The 22,502-nt window shown below is 38.1% G+C and overlaps 1 long non-coding RNA gene across 1 annotated transcript in view; it reads right to left on the bottom strand.

The window, feature by feature from the left end:
- The window catches only part of LOC102256752, a 44,927-nt gene extending 24,541 nt beyond the window's left edge, over positions 1-20,386 (bottom strand). The window contains exon 1 of the long non-coding RNA XR_314461.2: positions 20,060-20,386. This is a non-coding gene — a long non-coding RNA (uncharacterized LOC102256752). The remainder of the gene's footprint in view (positions 1-20,059) is intronic.
- Positions 20,387-22,502: the final 2,116 nt, after the last annotated feature.

Below are 22,502 nucleotides of genomic sequence, written 5' to 3' on the forward strand. Positions count from 1 at the left end.
TATAAATGTTCCATAATTTGTCCTGTGTATACAACTGTAAAAATTCATCGAACTTAAAATTTGTTAACCTTACCACATGTAAATTATACCTTAAAAAGTAACATACTAACAATCGTATCTGAAGCAAATTGTCAAAATCTTGGTTATTGTTGAATATGAGTGATGGTTCATTTTACAATTGTCACTGTTTTATAAAAATTTGAAATATTTTGTGATAAAAATGAGGTTAAAAAAATCCTGTCAGTCTAAACATGTCAATTTATATCTACATCATGAGAACTAAAGTTTTTTTCTCCTTCCTTGTCATTTTTCATGTTTGCAATTTTGTGTTTATCTTTGATGTTGCTGGAGAGATACAGAGAATCAAGTCTGTTTTTGTGATATAACTTGTTCAAAGAGCTCAAACCCAATCTTGATCTTGAAATCAGGTGATATATAAATTCTTCCCTTTCTTGAATCTGAATGGAGAAAAATCAGACCACTTAGCTTCATTAAGTATGTGGTAGTCTAATTAAACACCGGTTTAAAAGATTCTGTCTTTCAAAAACATACCTACTACTGAGGATTTGCCATATACTTGCTGTTGTGAGAACTGTCTTGTAGAGTGATGTTACTATTTCCTTTTGCATTTGAGGACATTGAGGTCAAGAAACTTGAGTTCAGGTTCTCATGGCTGAAGTAGGGAGGGTGCCCCATTCTTGGCCTCTAAAGGATACATCCTAAGCTGCCAATGTCAGAGTATAAATATGAAGGTAATTATCATTCTCTGTAACTGACTTTATTGCCACAGATGTGAATAATCACTATTTTAGAGACATTTGTGAACTATTTTAGAAGTCTTTTTAGAGCTTATGTTGAGTGGCCTTTAAAATTTCAAGATTATTTCTGATACTTTTTAAACTTGGCAATATGGCTTTGTTTTTTAAAGCAAAATCTGGAGTAAAGAGAAATATTTATTTCCCTGTTGTATGAAAAAAGGCTATTTGTAGGTCACCTTTTTAAAAAAGCCAAGAAATTCTCTCTCCAAACCACATTAGAACTCATGCCAGCTTGGTACTGGGCCCTCACCAGAGTAATGATGTAAGAATTTGCAAAAGTACATAGTGCAGCTGCCAAAGCTCACACTGTTTAATTTCAACACTGTCTGTCTGCCAGAGTCCACAGCTCAACATTTTTTTCTGCATGTACCAAATTATAATCTCTTTGGAGGGGGAAATAAAGAGTTGTGTAATAAACTTACTGCTTTCTTAGGTAATGGTGCTGTTTTGCCTCTCACATTTCCCTCCATCTAACTTTCAAGTATTTATTAACCTGGGTGAATTTTTCCAAAATGTGACACAGAAGGGCAATTTACACCTTTCCTGGTTTATGTTTTGCAAGGAAACCCTTCCCTTTGCATGGTTCTCTGTTCAGGAAGTTCCATGTGCTACATTCCATCTATTTGCCAAGTCTTGGACTCTTATCCTAAGTACAGTATTTGAGTATGCAATTACACATACACATATTGGCAACAGTATACTCTTTCCTGGCCTCTCTTAGAGCAAGTTTGAAGCCAGAGAAGCAAATCCAGATGTTCTTGAGTCTGGCATCCTCAATTCAGAATTCTAGATGGCAAAACTTCATTTGGAAGTGTACCAGGCTTACTCAGCTCCTGCTCTTGCCAACCATCACATTTTATGACCAAAGATTCTGGAGTTTGCCCCCTGTGCTGAGCAGAAAGAACACCACCAAAAGCTGCATGGGAAGTGGCTCTCCATCATGGGAGGGAAATATTTGATTTGCTTCAGGAGGCATGTAGAGGAGGGTAGTTTTGCTGTTGGGAATAAGTCTGAAATGAGAGCAGGTGCAACTGCAGCTGCAGCTCCTTAACCAAATCTGGCCTTGTTTAATGTTTAAAGAGTCTAAAACATTTGGCATCAACATAAGCGAACCATTATGGGCTCTCTGGCCGCTAACATAGTATCTCCCACAAGGGGGAGGTACTAACTGACTATATTCAGTCACCATTTATTAAACACCTTCTGTGTGCACTAGGCAGTGTACTAGATGCTGGTGATGAATAAGATCTTTTTGTCAAGAAGCCCATAGTCTGGTAGGAGGCACAGACTCTTATATAGATAAATTATAACTCACCAGTTTTATTTGTTGCTGATGTCTTTTAGTGTTTTGTTCACTTTGTAGGTCAGCTACAAAAGCCAATTCACAGAACTGACTTGATGACCTTCTAAGAACAAGTATGAAATTTCCCTTTAGTATTAAAGTATGCTTACCTGCTTTTATTTTTGCCTCTTTAGATACCTCTTCTGACTTGTTCAGGGTTAAAGATTTGTGGAGTGTGGAAAGAAAATACTAGTATAGTAGTCCCCCCTTATCTGTGGGGATACGTTTCCAAAATCCCCAGTGGATCCCTGGAACCTCTAATAGTACTGAACCTTTTATACTATATTCTGTGGGGTTTTTTCCTATAGTCATGAGCTGTGCAACGACCTTATGGTCAACAATGGACTGAATATACGTGTGGTCCCATCTATATATATTAAAGCCTAATATGCAAAGTGTCCCCTCGGGAGTTCTACTGGTGGACCAACTGGGAGTACCATCGCTTGCTATGGCATGCACTGACCACCAGGGGGTGGCACGGAACGAAGGAAGGCCCCAGCGGGCAGCTGGTAGCCACTAGGGACTCTACCCTGGGCCTCTAGTAAAATTATAATGGAGCTGAAAAATTCCTATCACATGTGATATAGTAGCGGTCATAATGAGGTAGGGCAGTGCATTACTCATGTGTTTATGATGATGCTAATGTGAACAAACCTGCTCTGCCAGTCGTGTAAAAGTGTAGCACATATAATTATGTAGAGTATATAAGACTTGATAATAAACAACTGTGTTACTGGTTTATATATTTACTATATACTTCTAATCATTACTTGAGAGTGTACTCTATTAAAAAGAAAGTTTGCTGTAAAATGGTAAAGCTGTGCTCTGCCCACAGAAGACTCCCACATTCCTTGTTTACCGCATCTCTTGATTGCATCATTTTCTCTTGTGCTCATGACTATTGAAATTTCTTTTGAGAGCCAAATTTTTTAAACTTAAACTATATAGGTAGGTACATTGTTATTGACTTAATTAGGGTACTCCTAAGGCTTAGGAAGAGCCACACTCAAGGGGCCAAAGAGCCGCATGTGGCTCCCGAGCCACAGTTTGCCAACACATGTTTTGTCTGAGGCTGCTTTGCATCGAAGAAATGAGGAATTAAGTTTGGATGTGAATCATTCCTTTGTCCAACATAGCCACATGTATATGCGTTCCCGCCCACTAGTCACTTAGTAGTTGTCTCGGTTATCAGATTGACTGCTGCAGTATCGTGCAGTGCTTGTGTTCCAGTAACCCTTATTTTACTTAATAGCTTCAAAGCACAAGAGTAGTGATGTTGGCAATTCATATATGCCAAAGAAAAGCCATAAAGTGCTTCCACTAAGTGAAAAGTTATGTATGTACAGTCATGCACTACTTAACGATGGAAATATGTTCTGAGAAATGAGTCATTAGACAATTTTGTCATGCGAGCATCATAGAGTACCCTTACACAAACCTAGATGGTATAGTCTACTACACACCTAGGCTATATGATATAGGCTATTTCTCCTAGACTACGAGTCTGTGAAGCACGTTAGTGTACAAAATAACACAAGATAATAACTGGCAGGGTCAGAATCTGAGCTCAGAATTTTCAGACCCCATTGTGTTTAATCAGTGCAATATATACCATTTCATACTCAGTTTGACAATGAATGAAAACAGAGTTTCCTAAAAGTAGGGGGTAACAATATCTACCATTTGAGTTCCTCTGTGTAGCCAGATATTATATGTGTGGTTTTAATCTTATGGGTATGTGAATTGGTCACATTTTACAGTAGAAAATATCAACTAACATTTATGGAGCACTTACTATGGGTCAGGTATGATATGATACTAAGTGCTTTGCTTTTATTATGGCATTTAATGCTCACAAGACTTCTGTGAATAATTGCTATTCTCATTCTGGATTTGAGAAAACTGTAGTTAGAGAAGATTACGTGCCTAGAGTCAAATAGCTAAGAAGTGACAGAGTTAAGATTTGACTACAGGTTTTCGTGACACCAGACCTAAAGCTCTTAACTACCACATAATATTTGGTGGGAAGCTGTAATAAGCTAGATAATTCCAATGAAGAGGTAAATCTCAGAGGACAGAGTTTACCTCCAAATTTTGTTCTTCCTCATTCTTAATCCTCACATAGTTGTTGATAACAATGACCTGGCTTTTCTCACTTCTTCATGTTCTGACAATAGATAAACTGGATAGGTGTCAGAAATTGCTTTCTTGTCTGAAAATGAGTTCTTGTCTAACTAATGTTTTCATGAAATCATGGCATATAGTAAACTTGTCTTTTATTAAGACTTTGACTTTTTCTTTGATTCCATTTTCTGGGATTTAACCACTTTTTATAGATTTCTTTTTGTTATCTTCAGGGGATTTCTGGAAGTTTATAGTGGGGAGATCTTACTCATCTGTGAGGTTCTATTTTGAGTTATTTTTCAGTAATATTTTAAGCATGCTTTATACACACACACACACACACACACACACACACACACACACACATAATGACTTTGATGGAGGAAATGTTGAGTAGCATGACAAGTAATCAGGTTAAGATATTTGGGGCCATGTGAAACTTCGGTGCCCTGCAAATCAGATCCCATTTAGCTGTATTAATTTTACAATTCAGTTAAATAGCAAAAGACAATCCTCAGAGGTTGAATAGAGTAGAATATTGAAACAAAACAAAATAAAAAAAGCCTTGCCTCCCTTTTACATCTTTTAAAAAAAGAATTGTGGTTAAAAAACATGTAACATAACATTTACCATCTTAACCCTCTTAAAATAAATATACAGTTTAGTAGTATTAAGTATATTTATATTGTTGATCAACAGATCTCTAAAACATTTTCATCTTGGAAAACCAAAAATCTGAATCTATTAACGACTCCCCATTTTCTGTTTTCTCAGCCCTTGATAAGCACCATTCTACTTTCTCTTTCTATGAAGTTGACTACTTTAGATAGATAGTATTAGTAGAATCATACAATATTTGTCTTTTGTGACTTGCCTTTTTCACTTAGCATAATGTTCCATGTTGTAGCATGTGACACAGCCTTTGCATCTTTGCCACCACTGTGGTCAAGACCATCATCTTTTCATCTGAATGATGACAACAGCCCAAATGGTCTCCTTGCTTCTAGTCTTGGCCACTTCTAACCTATTCATCTCCACTCAGTGGCTAAATGCAGATTTGACTTTGCTTAAAAACTTGACCTTCTTGACTATATTTAGATAAAATCTAATCAGCGGTTCTCAACCTGTGGGTTGCGAACAATGAAAATACATCCTGCATATCAGATATTTACATTACGATTCATAACAGTAGCAAAATTACAGTTATGAAGTAGCAACGAAAATAATTTTATGGTTGGGGGTCACCACAACATGAGGAACTGTATTAAAGGGTCGCGGCATTAGGAAGGTTGAGAAACACTGAAATGCTTTAACCCAGGGGTGGGCAAACTTTTTGACTCGAGGGCCACAATGGGTTCTTAAACTGGACCGGAGGGCCGGAACAAAAGCATGGATGGAGTGTTTGTGTGAACTAATATAAATTCAAAGTAAACATCATTACATAAAAGGGTATGGTCTTTTTTTTTTTTTAGTTTTATTCATTTCAAACGGGCCGGATCCAGCCCGCGGGCCGTAGTTTGCCCACGGCTGCTTTAACCTGACTTCTTACGTCACATCCTTTCCTCATTGCTCCCAAATAGACACACCTTTTGCTTCATCTACTCCGAATTTTTTTCCTTGATCACGCTGCCTTTCATGTTCCCAGTCAATATTTGTTGACAGTGAATCATGAATGAATCATGACTTTTACTAAAGCTAACTATCTTTGTCAGCTGCCTCTGCATGGAGGTAATTTGGAGATTATTGACAGAATGTAATAATTTAGTATAAAATACATCCCCTAGCTTTTTAGACCTTTCTCAACAATTAAAAATAGTCTGATCTGAAAACAGACAAAAGAATCTTAAGAAATATGTTAACCAAATTCATGTGAAGGGAAGGCTAGGGGGGGAAAAAGGAAGTTTCCTTATTTTAAAGTCTTAATTTTACTTGGCCCTTGAACAAAGAATGCATAAAAGGTCTCTCACTTTCTCTCTCTCGTTCACTCTGATTTAATTTAATAAGTATTGAGGGCCTGCTATATATTCAATCCTATGAGGCAACAAAGTAAAAGACTGCCAGAGAGGTTTACACATCTTGAGCAGCTACATGCACCTCAGTAATTATACAGTTCGGGTAACTTCTTTCGTTTCTCAAGTAGTGTTTTCTGACTGTTAGATGTAAAGTGAATAGTGTTTAGAGTTCATATGCCCATCACAAAACCAAGTTGTTGTTGTTGAAGGTAATGTCCTCAAGGTTCATCCATGTTGAACTAACACATTAAACTCTCAAATGAGATTGAAATCACCCTCTTTACACAAATTTAGCAAATTACTACATAGTGTTGGAATGAATTTCACAGCTTGAGCCTGACAGAAGAAGCCCCTACATCCCTTATCAACCTTCTTTGTTTTCCCTGTGCTCCAGCCATATTGCACACGAGGTTTATTGAATATATGATTTGGTTTCTTATGTTACTGCTTTTGCTCATACTATTCCTTATGCCTGAAAAGCTCCTTATCTTTTTCTTTACTGGCCTACAAATTTTATTTATCTTTCAAGACTCATCTCAGATTCTTCCTCCAACTTTTCTTCCCCTTACCAGGTTAAGTGCTTTTACTTTGGGCTTTCATAATCCTAGGCTTTCCTTTATCAAAGCACTTAGTTATCTGTCTCTACTACTAGACTGTGAGCTCCTTTTGTGCAGGTTTAAGGGCATTTTTGTGTTTAGCTTGCTGCAGAGTAGATGCTCAGTGACTCTTTGAACGAATAAATTACACTGTTAATGAACGTTTGATAAAAAAGTGTCTGACAGTAAATAACAAAAAACAAATCCCAAACCCACTAAAATGCCAGTTGATTTCCAGCCACAAGTTTTGGGCAATGCAATCCTTGTTCCTATATAGGCCATATTCACTACCAATCTAGGAACTCTGTCTGATTCCTGTAAAGAAAAGAAACTCCCTAAAAGGGAGAGAACTAACGATCAATCATTAAATACTACTCTGTATTGGGCATTAGGCAGTTTGGTATTTAAAACTCTTGTTTAGCTAAGTATTTTTTCCATTTTACAGTTGAGGCACCTGAAGCTCAGGGAATTTTAGTTAGAAATTTAGTAATGGAGTTTTGATTAAACCCATCTTGTCTTACTGTCTATATGTTTTTCTCCACATTTTGCTTTTTGCCCCAAATTAAGGATCTTATCTGGTCATCTGTTCACAAAGGATAACCATGAATTTCTAGGAACTATATTAAAGCAGTGCAAATGCCTTAAAATAATATTGTTAGTGATAATTTTGCTTTACCATTTACAAAGGGCTTTCACATTCATATGTGATAATCCAGAGAGGCCAGTCTTTTAAGATATTATATATTCTTTTAAAATACTTTAAAATACTAGCACAGAGGATCAGTACAATGGAAACTATAGTGGATTTTAGCAAACAATATATTTCTTCAACTTAGACTATCTATATATTTAAAAGGCTAATATGCTAAGTGTCCATCCGACCATTTGCTATGACACGCACTGACTACGAGGGCGCAGACGCTCAACGCAGGAGCTGCTGTGATGCGCACTGGCCATTTATGGAGAAACAGCACCGTGGACGTGGTGCCCACAAAGCAACACTCAGCTTCCCCCAAGTGGGACACAGGCCACACCACCACCCTGGAGTAACACCCCACCAAATCACAACCAATGCTGCCGAGACCCCATGGCGCAAAATGCGGCCCACAGCCCAGCCCAGAAACGGTCGCTGTGGGCGCCAGGTAATGACGTAGCAATGCCCGGCTTTCTCTCCCTAGCAACTAACCTCCTTGGAGTTTCTTCAGCCCAGGAACACAACTTGCTTTATACCCAGGTTGAAACATTTCACACTGTAACTAAATGTCTGTGAAGCGTTTTCCTGTGCCTCATCTCATTTGATCCTCACAGAAGTCCTGGAGAAGGTAGATAGGATACTCGGTAGAATCGTGTTTTCTTTTCATTAGCTGGAAAACGGAGATTTAGAAAGCTTAGAAACTTGACCCGACTGAAAAAGTAAGAAATGGTGGACCTTAAAAAGGACTTCAGGTTTTCTTACTGCGCAGAATTTAGTCAAACACTGCTGTAGTTAAATATTTTACCCTTTGTTCTCCCTGCGTGATCTACAATAATAATCTGCTTCATGTTGATATTTACTGCTGTGTTGCTGACAATTAGCTGAAAGAGAAGTTGGGTGCTTCATTGGTCTGGAAAAAGTTTAGCTAAATCAGAAAGCAGGTCTAATTAAGCAAGTTTATATATATAAAAGGCTAAGTTGGCTTGCGCATGCGCGATACATATAAAGCTCTCGCTGGTGCCAATCGCACAATTTGATCTGTCGTCGATCGTGAATTTGGTTGACATGTCTATAATAGAGAGGGTGAATAGCGATATTAAAATATTTATTCTAATTAATTTCCTTTCAATGTGCACAAATTGGTGCACCGGGCCTCTAGTATTGTTTATACTTAAGTAAATTTTAAAAATAGATTATATATTTCTTTCTACTTTTTCTGGAGACTTGAAGCCTAATAAATTAATGATATTGAGCTATTTTTAAAAGTTCCATGCATAATTTAGACTGTATACTTGCTGACACCCAGAAATCTATTTTCATTGTATGTACTATATTCTTGTGATCTTGGAAATCAGGTCTTTTTAAAATTAGGATCAGAAAAAAAATTATCTAGTGTCTAGCAGTTAAAATGTTTTAAAGGAAGAAAAAGCCCCACCAAACCACAGAAATTCAAACTGGTATAGTGAAATGAGCCAGTCCCCAAGAAGAAGTCATCTGCATGTAAATCTGGACTCTGCTGTTTCCTAGCAGTTTTGACAATGGACAGGTCATTTCTTTCCAAACTTCAATGTCTCCATCAATAAAACAAAGGCTAATCACAGTGCTGCATTCTGAAACACATTAGGTATACGCAGGTATCAAAGTCTTTCAGCAGATGCAAAGCTTTCCTAGGAATCTGACCTTTCACACTGAGCTGATCAGCTTTCATTTCTGGAGCATGCAGTTACTGTGACAAATTCTCTTCTGTGTGGTACACATATTCTCAAACATCTGCAGGAAACCTGGGGAGTTATTTTCTGTTAAAGAGAAATCCATCTTGTAAGATTCAAATTAATAGGATTTACAGGAAAATTACAAGAAATGAAAATGATAGTAGTTTTATTAGTTATTCTGTGGGCAGTAAGAGGTTTTTTTCTTCCTGTCAATATTTGAATTCCTCTTGACTATAGGTACTTGGGTAAACATTACCGTGTACTATTAAGGGGCCATATCTGTTCAATTGGATTGTATTGACTTTGAGTTTTTTCCTTCTCTTAGGAAATCTTGATTTTTGAGTTGATCACTCAGTACAGTGCCCTGAAAGGATTTTCTTTTTTAGCCATGGTCTGAAATATGTGCTATTTCAGCAATTAGGCAGGCAAATGTTACATGATGTAAGAGGGCCAGATTGTGAAGAATATGAAAGGCAAGCTTTTTGAGTAAAGAACTCTTAAAGAATTTGTATTTCTTATACATGAAAGTATCTGAAATGAAGTTGTCATACAGGAAAGATTTGTTGGATAAATGATGGTTGTTGGGTATTTTCTTGCCTTGATACTATTTATAGAATTTTCTATTACATATGGGATACCAAAAATATATATTCATATTTAATACTCTTTGCTCATTACTAAAATTGGAAAATAATTCAGATGTGAAAATACTGAGTTTTATGCATCTTCATTTATCAATACAGTTTTTATGTAATTTTTCTCCCAAAGATGGGAGTGATTCTTGACTCATGTCATTGTTTCCAAGTGATGAAACTCATCCATGAGAGAGAGTGCTTTGTTTTGCTTTGCTTTGCTTTTACTTTTGAGACTTTGGGAGCCTAATGTTAAACACTGTGTCCTCTTGGAAGGTTTTCAAGATTTCTATCAACTTCCTAGCATTTTTAGGGATGTCTAACTTGTTTTTCTAGGGAGATTCTTTTACTTTCTTCTTATTTCACTTTGAGTTTTCTTTTAAAAATCTCTTTTTTTCTCATTATTTAACAAACAGAAACGATTATATTTGGATGCTAGCTAATTATGTAGAGCACATTCTCAGTGTTTGTGAGCTTTGGGTGAGGTAAGTGCTATCATTTCCTGTTAATGGAAGTGTAAATTGGTCAGACCAAAAAAATCAGAAATGTAGATAGTGATATAAATATGTTCACTACAGTATTATGTAATCCTATATAATAAAAGCGTAATATGCAAATCAACCGAACGGCGGAATGACCAGTCAGTGGGGGGTGGGGCCGATGAGCTGGCTGCGGCAGGCCAGCCAAGGTGCGTGCCAGTGGGCAGAGGGAGGGGATGGTAATGGGGGGGAGGCAGCAGGGACCAGCAGCGGCAGGGGAGGAGGGTGGGGGGCGGCGCGCCAGCCAGCGCCATCCCCTGATCAGCTGCCTGGTCACCTCCCACAGAGGGAGGCCAACGGCAGTGGCGGGGTGATGGGGGCAGCGCTGTCCCCTGACTGCCCGCCTGGTCCCTACCACAGAGGGCCAGACTGGGGAGCGGGCCTAAGCCGCAATAGGACATCCCCTGAGGACTCCGGGACTGTGAGAGGGCACAGGCTGGGCTGAGGGACCCGCCTCTAGTAGAGAATAATTGGAAACTACCTGGATAACTACCAGGATTTGTTTTCAGATTAGTTTCTATGTGAGACTATAATATTTAGAGGAAAAACATGCACTTTTTTGCCCTTCCTGATTACTATGGTAGACTTGAGATTCCAACTATTTTATATATGTTTCTTTTATGCAATTTCTGGTTAAATTGGCTGAAATAGTAATACTACTAGAGATACGGTCCCCTATCCTTTCAGATCTGTGTGAGTGCAGTGCAGTGATCTATTTCACCATTAACATCCCAACTTCAAAGTACAGTGTGGGCAAAAGTAGGTTTGCAGTTCTTCGTATGGAAAATACAATAATTAATAAATAATAATACAAGAATAAATTGCATTTCATGTACTCACAACTGTAAACTTACTCTTGCCCCACCCTGTATTTTTCTCATTAATTCTTGCTATCTTGTGCTTAGAACATACAGCCAGAAGCTTTTTAATAACCAGAAGTAGCATTTCATCCTCTAGCAGGGGTGGGGACCATCCAGCTCACAGGCCATATACGGCTTGAGAAATCATTGGGTCTGGCCCTGCCAAGGCATTAGGAGTAAGTTCATTAAATGGTTGACTAAATATAGCAGCAGGCTAATTTTTAAGTTGATAATTTTGTATGGCCCGCAAGTGATGTTATAAATATCCAGCCCTTGGCAGAAAAAAAGGCTCCCCACCCCTGCTCTAACGCTTTTTATTCTGCTTAATTTGTAACACCTGAAACAAATATTTTAGATACACTTAAGTGTTTGAATCCTGTTATTTAAAAGAAAACTAGACTGATTCTCATACATGCATATGAAAGGATATATAATAGTAATACATATCTGCTATTTGTAAAATTATAGCTACTATTTGTCAGGTGTCTGTGGTGTTTCAGACACTATGCTAGACACTGACAAACATGTAATTTTCACAGCAGCTCTATGAAATGGTATTATGTTCCCCTTTTCCTAGAGAAGGTAGCTGAGGTTCAATGGGGCAAATTTGTCTAGGTTCACACAGTCAGTGAGTGCTCAAACTGATAGTGAATTCAAGTCTTGTGACTACAGTGCTCAAGTACAGAACCTTTGTCTTGTTAGCTATTATGTATCCAATGCCTAGGACAGGGCCTAGCATGTATTAAGAACTCAACAGTTATCCCCCTTGAATGAAGAACTGTATACCTAGAAGCTTTTAAGTGGCCAAGCAGAAGAAATTGTTCTGTTCTAGTAATATGGGATTATACAGAGAAGTAATCCTGACAAACTGTAATGCTATTAGAAAGCCAAATGGAAGTACTTATACTAAAATTTGGGTCATAGTAATAGATGACCAGATTGGGATCCTCTTTTTGGATGTAACTGTCTAATTTGTTCTTAGTACATTTGCCAGATCTCTTTTCCACTTTGCTTTGATATTCAATGAAACAGCAAGACACTTGATATTGAATCCTTTTGTGGAAAAAAGTCTGGGTAGAAATCCAAGTTCTATAAGTGTCAAAGAACTAGAATGGGAATTTTCTTGATTGGGACTTTTGGATGTTGGGAGCCTTGGGTTCTGTGGAGATAACATTGTGCCATTGTGGTACATGAATATATTTTAGTCCATTGGTAACAGTAACTTCTTTATATAGTCCTATGACAACAAAGACTATATTCCAATTTGAAAAGAGATAAATATTTAGACACCTCATAGACATGTGTTCTGGTTTGTGAGATGAATTGCCATAAAAGCCCTGTTGTGACCCTAGTGTCTCCTCTTTATATTTATCATCTGTGACTCAAATATTCTTGACTGCTAAGAGCTAGCTTAATCATGGGTTGAGTCTTAGCTAGCTGTTTAATCATGATGATTATAGCATGTACCATTAAAGGAAATGATAAATACCAAGAATATAGTCTTAGGGAAGGGAGTAAAGGAAATATGTATCACATTTAATGCTCCAGTGTATCATGATCTGCTCCTGGAATGTCATTCCATGCCCACACCCCTTTTACTCGATCCCCTCTAGAAATTACCTTGTTCTTAAATATTCATCAAGAGGAGACTGAATTAGTGGCGTACCGCACATCTGAGCAGTAGTCATTGTGAAACCAGCCTATGTATTTGAAGGTATTTCATTTCCTTAATGGCTTGAAATTCATTAAGATCTTGTAGTTCAGTACATATATTTCTTTGCTTGAATCAAATGGAACGAAGGGTGCACATTTTTCCATTATCTTATGAACTGTTAGTTCAGCTTCAACAGGATAGCAAGGCAGTTTCCCCAAATCATTGGAACTATTCTGAAAGTTTCTGAACTCAGATTCCTACCATTTTTAAGTGCTATGGCTTCTAGCCAGAGTTATCCAAGTTTATGGCTTGTCAGCTCCATGGAGGCAGCTAATATATCTGTTTTGTCCATCACTCAACCTGGGTCTAGCACTCTGCTTGATACTTACTGGGAACTTAATATTTGTTGGATGAATGACTAGAAAAAGAGGGTTATCCTTGATCAGCATTCATTAAGAAGCCAGAAACACCTGCTGAGGAAACCTTTTATGAGTTGTTTATCATTGCTGATGGCATCCATGGAAATCCTTGCTGTCAGATCTATCTATATGTCTATCTTGTCTATCTAATCTACCTGCTTAAGCAGTCCTGTAAAACATCTTATGGTAGCTAGGCTTTGCACAGACCGAGATTTAAATACCATCTAACAAATTGAAATTCCTCATCTCTAAGTGCTATTTGTCCTTTAGCCACTAACATAAATGTGTCTTTTGAACTACCACTGGTAACAAAGACTAAGAAGTGACTTGTTAAAAGTCACTTAGTTAGATAGTAGCAGAGCTAAGATTTAATATCATTTCTAATCCAGCCAGTTTTGGGGAGATAAATGTACCGTTTCAGATTTCCCACCACACTATCTCCCTTACAGTTCTGTTTGCTTTGGAAAATCTGCCTTACATACTCTGAAATGTTGTGTAGCATGTCCAACATTTTTGTTGTTGTTGTTGTTATTTTGCATCATTAAGAAACACCTAGTTTCTGTTGGCTTATTTTCAATTTTAAAATGAGTGTACAGATGTAGTAGAAAAATGTTTTACCCAGGAATTCTTTCTAGGGCTTTGACTTTAGAAAACATGAATAGTCTCATATCTACAGGAGACTATTTTAATTTCTCAATCTTGGGCAATATTTTAGAATTTCATTGTTTTTGTTCTAATGACCAAGCATTAGTAGAAATCTTATCCCAAAAGAGTCTAGGAAATATTACTTCTTAATTTAAGAAAATGATTCTGTGCTTTTTATACTCAGTAGCATTAAATTAGTATCAGTATTAAATTGCACTTTATGATATTAAAATCTGATGTACCATCTCACTTTTCTTTTTTTTTTCCATCTCACTTTTCAAATACTAATTTTTCCTGTATTCACTCAATCCATTATATGTTTCTAAGACTTGAAATTCTTTGTTCAGTGTTGACAGCTTTTATCTTTATGTGCTTATTTTAATTGAAATTTAAACAGGGGATGGTCTGTGCTATATATCAGCCTGAAATTGTTCTATTTCTTCTCTGTTTGGGAAGAGTCTCAGATAGGGAACTGGGACCTCAAGCCCTTACTGTGTTTTCACAGAATTGGCATTTCCAGAGTGTTCTCCATGTGCCAGAAACAGTTCAAGATGTTTTATATATGTGATCCTTGAGCCTTAAAAGGACCTACCAGTAAGGCATTAATATTCATATTTTATGTATGAAGAGTTTGAGACAAAGAAAGGATTCCAACCCAATAGCAACATGACCCTAAGACCCACATTTTTTGGACCTAGCAGGCATAGGATGGGTTGAGAATGGCATCAAAATTTAAGAACTTCATATCCATGTTTATTACATCCAGTCTATTTGATGGTTTATTTGGAGGTTAAGACATGTAATAATAATGGAAGTCACTTGCATTTTTATAAAAACTACTAAAGCCTTGAGGGGCACCATTCATTGCATCTGGTCTTGACCATAAACGAAGTTTATAGGACTTGAAGTTCATAACGCATTGGATGTTTTGTCAGTCCATGACTATTAGTATATCATAATCTAGGTTATTTCAGTGTTCCTTGAAAAAAGCTTCAGTTCAATATTTCTTTTAATGATTTAGTCTACAGCAGCGGTTCTCAACCTGTGGGTCGCGACCCCTTTGGGGGTTGAACGACCCTTTCACAGGGGTCGCCTAAGACCATCGGAAAACACATATATAATTACATATTGTTTTTGTGATTAGTCACTATGCTTTAATGATGTTCAATTTGTAACAATGAAAATACATCCTGCATATCAGATATTTACATTACGATTCATAACAGTAGCAAAATTACAGTTATGAAGTAGCAACGAAAATAATTTTATGGTTGGGGGTCACCACAACATGAGGAACTGTATTAAAGGGTCGCAGCATTAGGAAGGTTGAGAACCACTGTTCTACAGTTTTGTGCTTTGGTCCTCTCAACAAGAGAGAATAAGGCTTATCATTGCATTTCTAAAATGGCCTTTTGCATTTTCTTGGACAGGCATGAGGTTCCCAGTATTTGGAAACCGTTGCTTTGTATTCACAGGGTAGAGTTTACTTTGGTTTTAATAGACGTACATGGACAAGTCAATATAGACAGATTTATAATTCTGTACAGTCAGTCCGACATACACAGGGATGCTATAAACAGGGGCACAAGCCGGAGAGCGGGTGTGCAAAGTGGGCCTGGCGAGAGGCCGTGGCCATGCCGGGAGCTCCCTGGCTCGGCTCAACTCTTTTTGCACCGCAGCTCTGCGCTGGGACCAGAGGGCCACCTCCTAGCCCGGAGCGGAGCAGAGGACCTGGGCCTGCGGGGAAGCTGGGGTGCTCAGAGACGAGCCCACCCCATTCTCTCGCTGCATCTGCGGCTCTGTAGCCTTTAAATAATTTTCCCAGGCTCCGGGCCGGCGAGTAGAATTTACTTTTTAGCTATAAAACATTGTCCGTCCATCAGAAACTTAAGCAGAGATCCATAAATATAAATGACTGAACACACAGGGACCATGCTGGTTATTTAAGCCAAGTATGACGTGAGATTTTTCTGGCAAAGCCAGCTGCATGGGGCAACATGGTCACACACTGGCTCGGAAAAGCTGTCTAGCATACAAATATTTCCGTTTTATTCCAGTTGAATTACTGACATGGCTAGCATTAGTATTTTAGGATACTTGTTTATGAAGGCTATAGTGTTGAATAGTATCTGTCTGTCGATAAGGAGTTATATCATGAAGTGTAGGGGGAAAAATAATAATAGTTACCCTTTTTTTAATCTCTACTACATTACCATCACTTTACTAGATGCTTTATATATCTTATTGTGAGTCCTTCCATACATCCTGCAGGGTAGCTATTTCCCCATTTTGCAGATAAGGACACTAAATCTCAGAGAGGTGAATTCATTTGTCTGATATCATCTAGCTAGTAAAATAGATAGTGGTAATCAAACTCAGGTCTGACTGACTTGAAAGGCCCTTGCTCTTTGCTATTCCATATTGTCCGTGACAATGATTCTGTAAAGGACACTAGGGAATTGTGTTTATGAAGAACTTTTTGACACTAAGTTAATGCCATTCTGGAGCATTTTAATGTTGGCTGCTACTACTACTTATCTGTCTCTACTGTCTTAATAGTCTTCATAAACTCTCTATTGTAGATCAAGGAAAAAAATGAAACCTTGGATTTCAAGATGTTTTTGTTTTTTGTTTTTTAAAGACATTTCTCAAGTATCATGATGCTTGTGTGGTATTTTTTTTACTTAGAGGTTAATTTCTTTCATGTCCAGCTGGGTGTGTAGGTGAGGACAGGTGTTCTGGATGTGAGCATTGTCTAGATCGGTGCTGTCCAATAGAACTTTCTGTGGTAATGGAAGTGTCCTGTATCTGTGCTGTCCAATATTATAGACACTAGTAACATTGGGCTATTGAGTGCTTGAAATGTGGCTAGTGTGACTGAGGAACTGAATTTTTTATTTTATTTAATTTTGGTTAATTTAAATAAAAATAGCCACATGTGGTTGGTGGCTATTATAGTAGACAGCAATGCAGTTTGAGGTCATAACTGATGCTTGTGTTTATGAGTAATGGTAGAATTTGAGAAAAATCCAATAATTGGTAGTTGAAAAGTTGCTGATTTGTTTTTCAGCAACATAAAATTTGGCATGTGTTCAACTGAAAGCCATGGAACCAAATAGAGTAGAACAATTAATATTTCCAAAGCATTTTTGATCATTGATGATCTCATTTGGTGAGTATTTCAGGTATGCTATTGTTTAGGACGTACTTGTTAACAGATCACAGAAGAGAACGAAATCATTTACAACTTCTTTGCTAACAGATCACAGAAGAGAACAACAGATCACAGAAGAGAACGAAATCATTTACAACTTCCTTGTGCAGGGTCTCCTGTTGAAATGGACACCAGTTTGGCCTGTTGGTGCTCAGGTTGTAGTATAAGGGCCTAGACAGGAACCCATGTACTGTTTTCTTCTGCTCGTTGGTTGAGATTAGAGAATTCTCTCTTTCCCCTCACCTAGAATGTCCATTAATTTTATTTTTTATGTGTAAAGTGAGGGAAGTAGAGGCAATTCCTAAATTTATCCAGGGAGCTACAAGAATTTAATAATCAACAAAGTAAAATGTAGTTTTCCTTTCTAATATTCTAAAATAAGTCCATAGGACTTTGATTTTAGTTCTTTGTTTTGGAAAATACAACCCACTCAAATGTTTTATGTGAGATTCATTTTTAAGTTGATTTATATCTTCCAAAGAAACTTTTGATGGAAATAATAGGTGTCCTATGATATTTTTAAGAAAATATTATTTCTCTGGAGTCTTGATACATTTTGGTTTCATTTTGATTGTCTTATGAAATAATTTGTAAGAGATACAAATTTTATTATGTGTCACTTGTGTTAAGCATATTTTTTCTCTGACATTTTATTTGTAAAATGCTCCTCTCCTTTCTATCAGAGTTCACAACTAATCAACCCTGAATGCTTTTGATTTTTCTGACTGTACCAGGACATTGAAGTTCCCTGTCGTGAGAAAAGAGAGCACATGGAACTCGTGAATTTATGTACTCCAACAATAGAGCTTTTATGACATTGGAGGTGGTTAAAAAAGCTAGAAGTAGCTCTCAAACATGGCATTGCTGTATTGCCCCCCCCCCCTTTTTTTTGTATTCTCAGAGCTGCCAGGAGTGCATCGGGCCTGTAATTTCCTGTTCTCCGAATCCCCCATCTTTCTGCAGCTCCAAGCTTTGTGTCCCACAGCCTGTGACTCTGTGCTAACAAATCGCTATTGTCCAGTGGGGCGAATGGTGGCTGGAACTAAAGAATTGCTGTCTGGTTTCTATTCAAATCCAGGTAGTGAGATATATGAATGGACTTTTCGAATCGTCATGTGAATAACGTCTGCTCAACATGAAGGCTCAACCACGCTAGGAAATATTAACTCCTAGGCTAACCACTAACATCCTTTGTGGTAGGAGATAGAAAAATTCTTTAAGTATCATTTTATTCATACTTAATTTCCCATTTCATCACCCAAAAGTAGGGTTAGCCATTCAGTTCTTTGGCTGCTACTTTTCTTCAAGTTTTAGTGTTTCTGTTGATAATATGGAAGTTTAGGAAAATGCTAAGTTATTTCTCACTTAGAACACTATTATTTTCTGTCATAAGTTTTCTGCTTATATTTATGATGGCATAAAGTTATCTTTATAGCATACATGCAAAAATGAGAGAGAGCAAGCTGCTTTTTCCAAGAAACCAATCCTTTAAAATGCCTTCCAACCAATGAGGAGGAAAAATCCTCCTTTTTTTAGTGCATTCTGCTTATTCACATTTTTTTCTCCCAAAGTTCAAATTTATATAAAGAAAATATAAACAACTTCAAATGCAATATATTAACCAAACAAAACAAGACCCCTTCAAATTAGGAACCAACTTAAGCATCTGTAAGTATTGCAGAATCAGGATTTTAAAAATCAGATTTGGAAGCTAGGCTATAATTCATAATTTTCATTAATAGTTGGAAAATTATTTTATCTTTCTCCTGTATACATAAAAAATGTCCACAGGCTTGAAGAACCATGCTTTTTACATTCCTTCCATATCACAGGTACTATGGGATGGAGAGCCTTTTATGTTTCTTTTTGTCTCAAACTCAGACAGCTTTGTAAGCAGTAGTGTGTAGATTACAAGAGTTAGACAAAAGCAGGCGCGACTGAGAAGAGTTGGGTTGGGGGGAGCTTGGGGCACTTCCTGTCACTCAACACATTCCAGATCACTAAAAAATTTCCACACCCTCAGCATTCCCTCTTGCCCACCCCAGATCCCAGTATTTTCTGATACCATATGTTGTGGTAGTTATCACACTCCTTTCTATCACCGGGCTCTGGCAAGACTGCTTCACAGGAGATGCATTCCTTTAGATTGCACAAAGCATAGCTGGGAAAATGGCTGGCAGTTTCAGAATCTAGTCACGATCGCACGCATGAGCACCTCACACATCCATGCCCCATTCCCCCCCTCCTCCCGCCCCTGCAGCTGGCTGACCTGTCTCACCCACTGCTGGCCTATCGAACGGCCAGGACTGTCTGGTTTTGGCTCATGCCTTTGTCCATGTCTGGCTTAGTTCCTCTCTGTCTATGCTTGCCTCTACCCCCAACGCCCCAGGCGGCACAAGTGTTTGGCCACACAAAACTACAGATAGAAAAGGTGGTAAAAACTTCAAACTTTGCTAGATTCTCCAACAGTTTATTCTTTTGTGAATTTCTCCCTTCATTAAATTCTCTGTTTTAAGAAAAAACAAATACAAAATTAATTATCTAAAGGCAAAGAATGCAAAGCAACCTTTGTGTTCCTTATAATAACTGACTTCATAACTCTCTCCAGCTGCGGTATGGGGTGTGTATAAAAAGCTTCTGTTCTGAGAACAAAGGAGCACGTGCAGAAATGAGACTAAAAAATCCACTGACAGTATTTCACTACACAAATTACTTAAAAGATTTTAGTTAAGCCTCTCAACAGATTCAATTTTAAAATGGTTTTTAGTAAAAAGAAAAAAAAAAAAGAAAGTGCTTACCCAGTAAAAGAACCGAAGTAGTCCTGAACTGTTACGTAAGACTTTTTACAGTTGGATCTTTGTCAAAAGGGGATGGGGGTGATGGGAGAAAAGCAGCAACAACAATCAAAAAAGTTCGAGCTGCTGTCGCTAGAGGACAACTTCTGTGTTTCCAGATAGGATTCTCGCTGTAGAAATGGAACTTCCAGCCAGCACAGCATCCTGTCCCAGTAGAGAAATGAGTTTGTCAGTAAAAAAAAATTAGATACTGGAACCCAGGCTAGACGAGGTATTGAACCGCGCCAGATTTCCTTACAGCCCTGTCTGCTCAGCTCGCATTGAACTATATATGACCCAGATGATGGACAGAAGCACATTCAGTCATGTGCACACTGGAAGAAAGCGGATTTGCTGGTCCCTGGCAGTGCAGGGGTTTGTCTTCTGATTGGGCTGTGCCCTGATCAGTGAAATGTGAAGCCCTCACCATTCAGAGGCCGTAATTCAGGACTGGCAGTTTGAGTGTCTGGCTGCCTCTAGTGACTGAGAGAGACTTTGAAGGTGTTGCTTTTGTTTGGTAGCATTACCCACCCAGAGGTTGCTTACACCTATGTGCGTGTAAGGAGCAATGCTAGTCTTTCTGAAATGCAAGAAGACAGCCGACTTTGCCCGAAGCTGGCATTTTATTGTTGATGAACTTGACTCTAACTTAAACCAATTACTTGATTTGAGAATTTTTGTGATCCTAGCTAAGGCCCATGTCACACCCTTGCCTTGATTTTAATGAAATTGATAAGTTAAAAATAAAGATGGCATTTGACTTTGAAGCTTTCTGGATGATGTAAAATTGCACTTAATGAAAATTGGAGAAATGGGCAGCAGAGAAGTTAAGTTTTGGATTCTGGAGTCTTTGAACATACTAGGGTGAAGCTGTCACTCTTATCCCAGTCCTCAGTTGGGATAAGAGTGAGGACTCCTGGGGGGAAGCTACCAAAGCATAGACCACATCACGCTGTGACATAGCCTTTAATCATGCCTGACAGCCACAGTCTACTCTCTTCAGTCTGTCTGAACTAGAGGTCCTTGGGATTTATTTCCCATCTTTCTGGGCCACTGGGACTGTCAGTTGTGACATTTTTGCTTAGTCTATGAAAGTTGCATTGTTTAATGCAAATTGACACTGTTTAGATGCTAAGGAGAGAGTGAAGACCAAAACAGAAGAGATTCTTATGAAGCTTGTATTCTAGTGAGGAGACAAAAATAAGTTAACAAAGTAGTGTGAAGTAAAAGAGGAAACCATGGTGAAGAAAATAAAATAGTGTAATGTGATTATGGAGAGTGCCTTAGGGGTGGGTGGGATGGGGGGTTTTTTTTTTTCATGTTCATCTAATTTATTTATTTTTAATTTTTTTCAATTACAGTCTACATTCAGTATTATTTTGTATCAGTTTCAGGTATACAGCATGGTGGTTAGACAATCATGTGCTTTACAAAGTGTTTCTCTGATATTGCCAGTACCCACCTGGCACCATATATAGTTTTATAATATTATTGACTATATTCTCTATGCTGTATTTTACATCCCCATGACTGTTTTGTAACTACCAATCTGTACTTCTCAATCCTTTCACTTCTTTCACCCAGTCTGATGGGGGACTTCTTTAATGAGGAAATAGGGAATGCTGCTCTGAGGAACTAAAATATACAGTGGAGAGCCAAATGATGAGAAGAATCCCGGCATACAGAGAGCTGGAAGAAGTGTGGTCTGAGCAGTGAGAAGAACTCTGAGAGCTCCAAGATAGGATTGACCTTGGTGTGTCTGAGGACCGGAAGGGTATTATGGCCTAAAGTAAAGTGAAGGCAGATAGGGGGTGAGGTTGGAGAGGTGGGAATGGGGCCTTATCGTGTAGGAACTTGTAAGCTGTGGTGAGAAATTTGCATTTTCCCCCATATGTATTTTTCCCCAAATTGGAAGGTTTTAAGCAGAAGAGTAACTTGTTCTGCAGGCCAAAGAAGTCCTTCTTGTCTATGTTTGGTTCCTGAGGCTTCCTGACACTGGAGTGCTTCCTAAGGTGGGGACTTTGTCAAGGCTTTCACATGGTAGTAGCCAGTTCTTGGTGTCCTAGCAGAGTGATATTTCTTTTAGAACAGTTCTGGGGGTAATATTGGTTTCACTGCGTTTTCCATCAGAGAAGGCTTATCCAAAAAAGAATGGCTTCTGGGTGATTCCACACATTGCTGTTGTCTGGATAGACTCTTATAGGCTGGTTCTTTATATTAATTTGAGATAAAAATTCAGTTCTTAATTAGACTTGATCTCTCTGTGTCAATAATTGAGCAGGGCATGTCCTTGGCAGATGATGATGGCTGTTTCATTTATATGATGTACTTAAAATCGTACTGATGGGAATCTGAATTTGACAAGTAAAGAGGAACTGTCCCAGTATTCTTAAATAAGGTGGTATTC

The sequence above is a fragment of the Myotis brandtii genome, unplaced genomic scaffold (genome assembly GCF_000412655.1).
Source record: "Myotis brandtii unplaced genomic scaffold, ASM41265v1 scaffold68, whole genome shotgun sequence".
Taxonomy (NCBI): domain Eukaryota; kingdom Metazoa; phylum Chordata; class Mammalia; order Chiroptera; family Vespertilionidae; genus Myotis; species Myotis brandtii.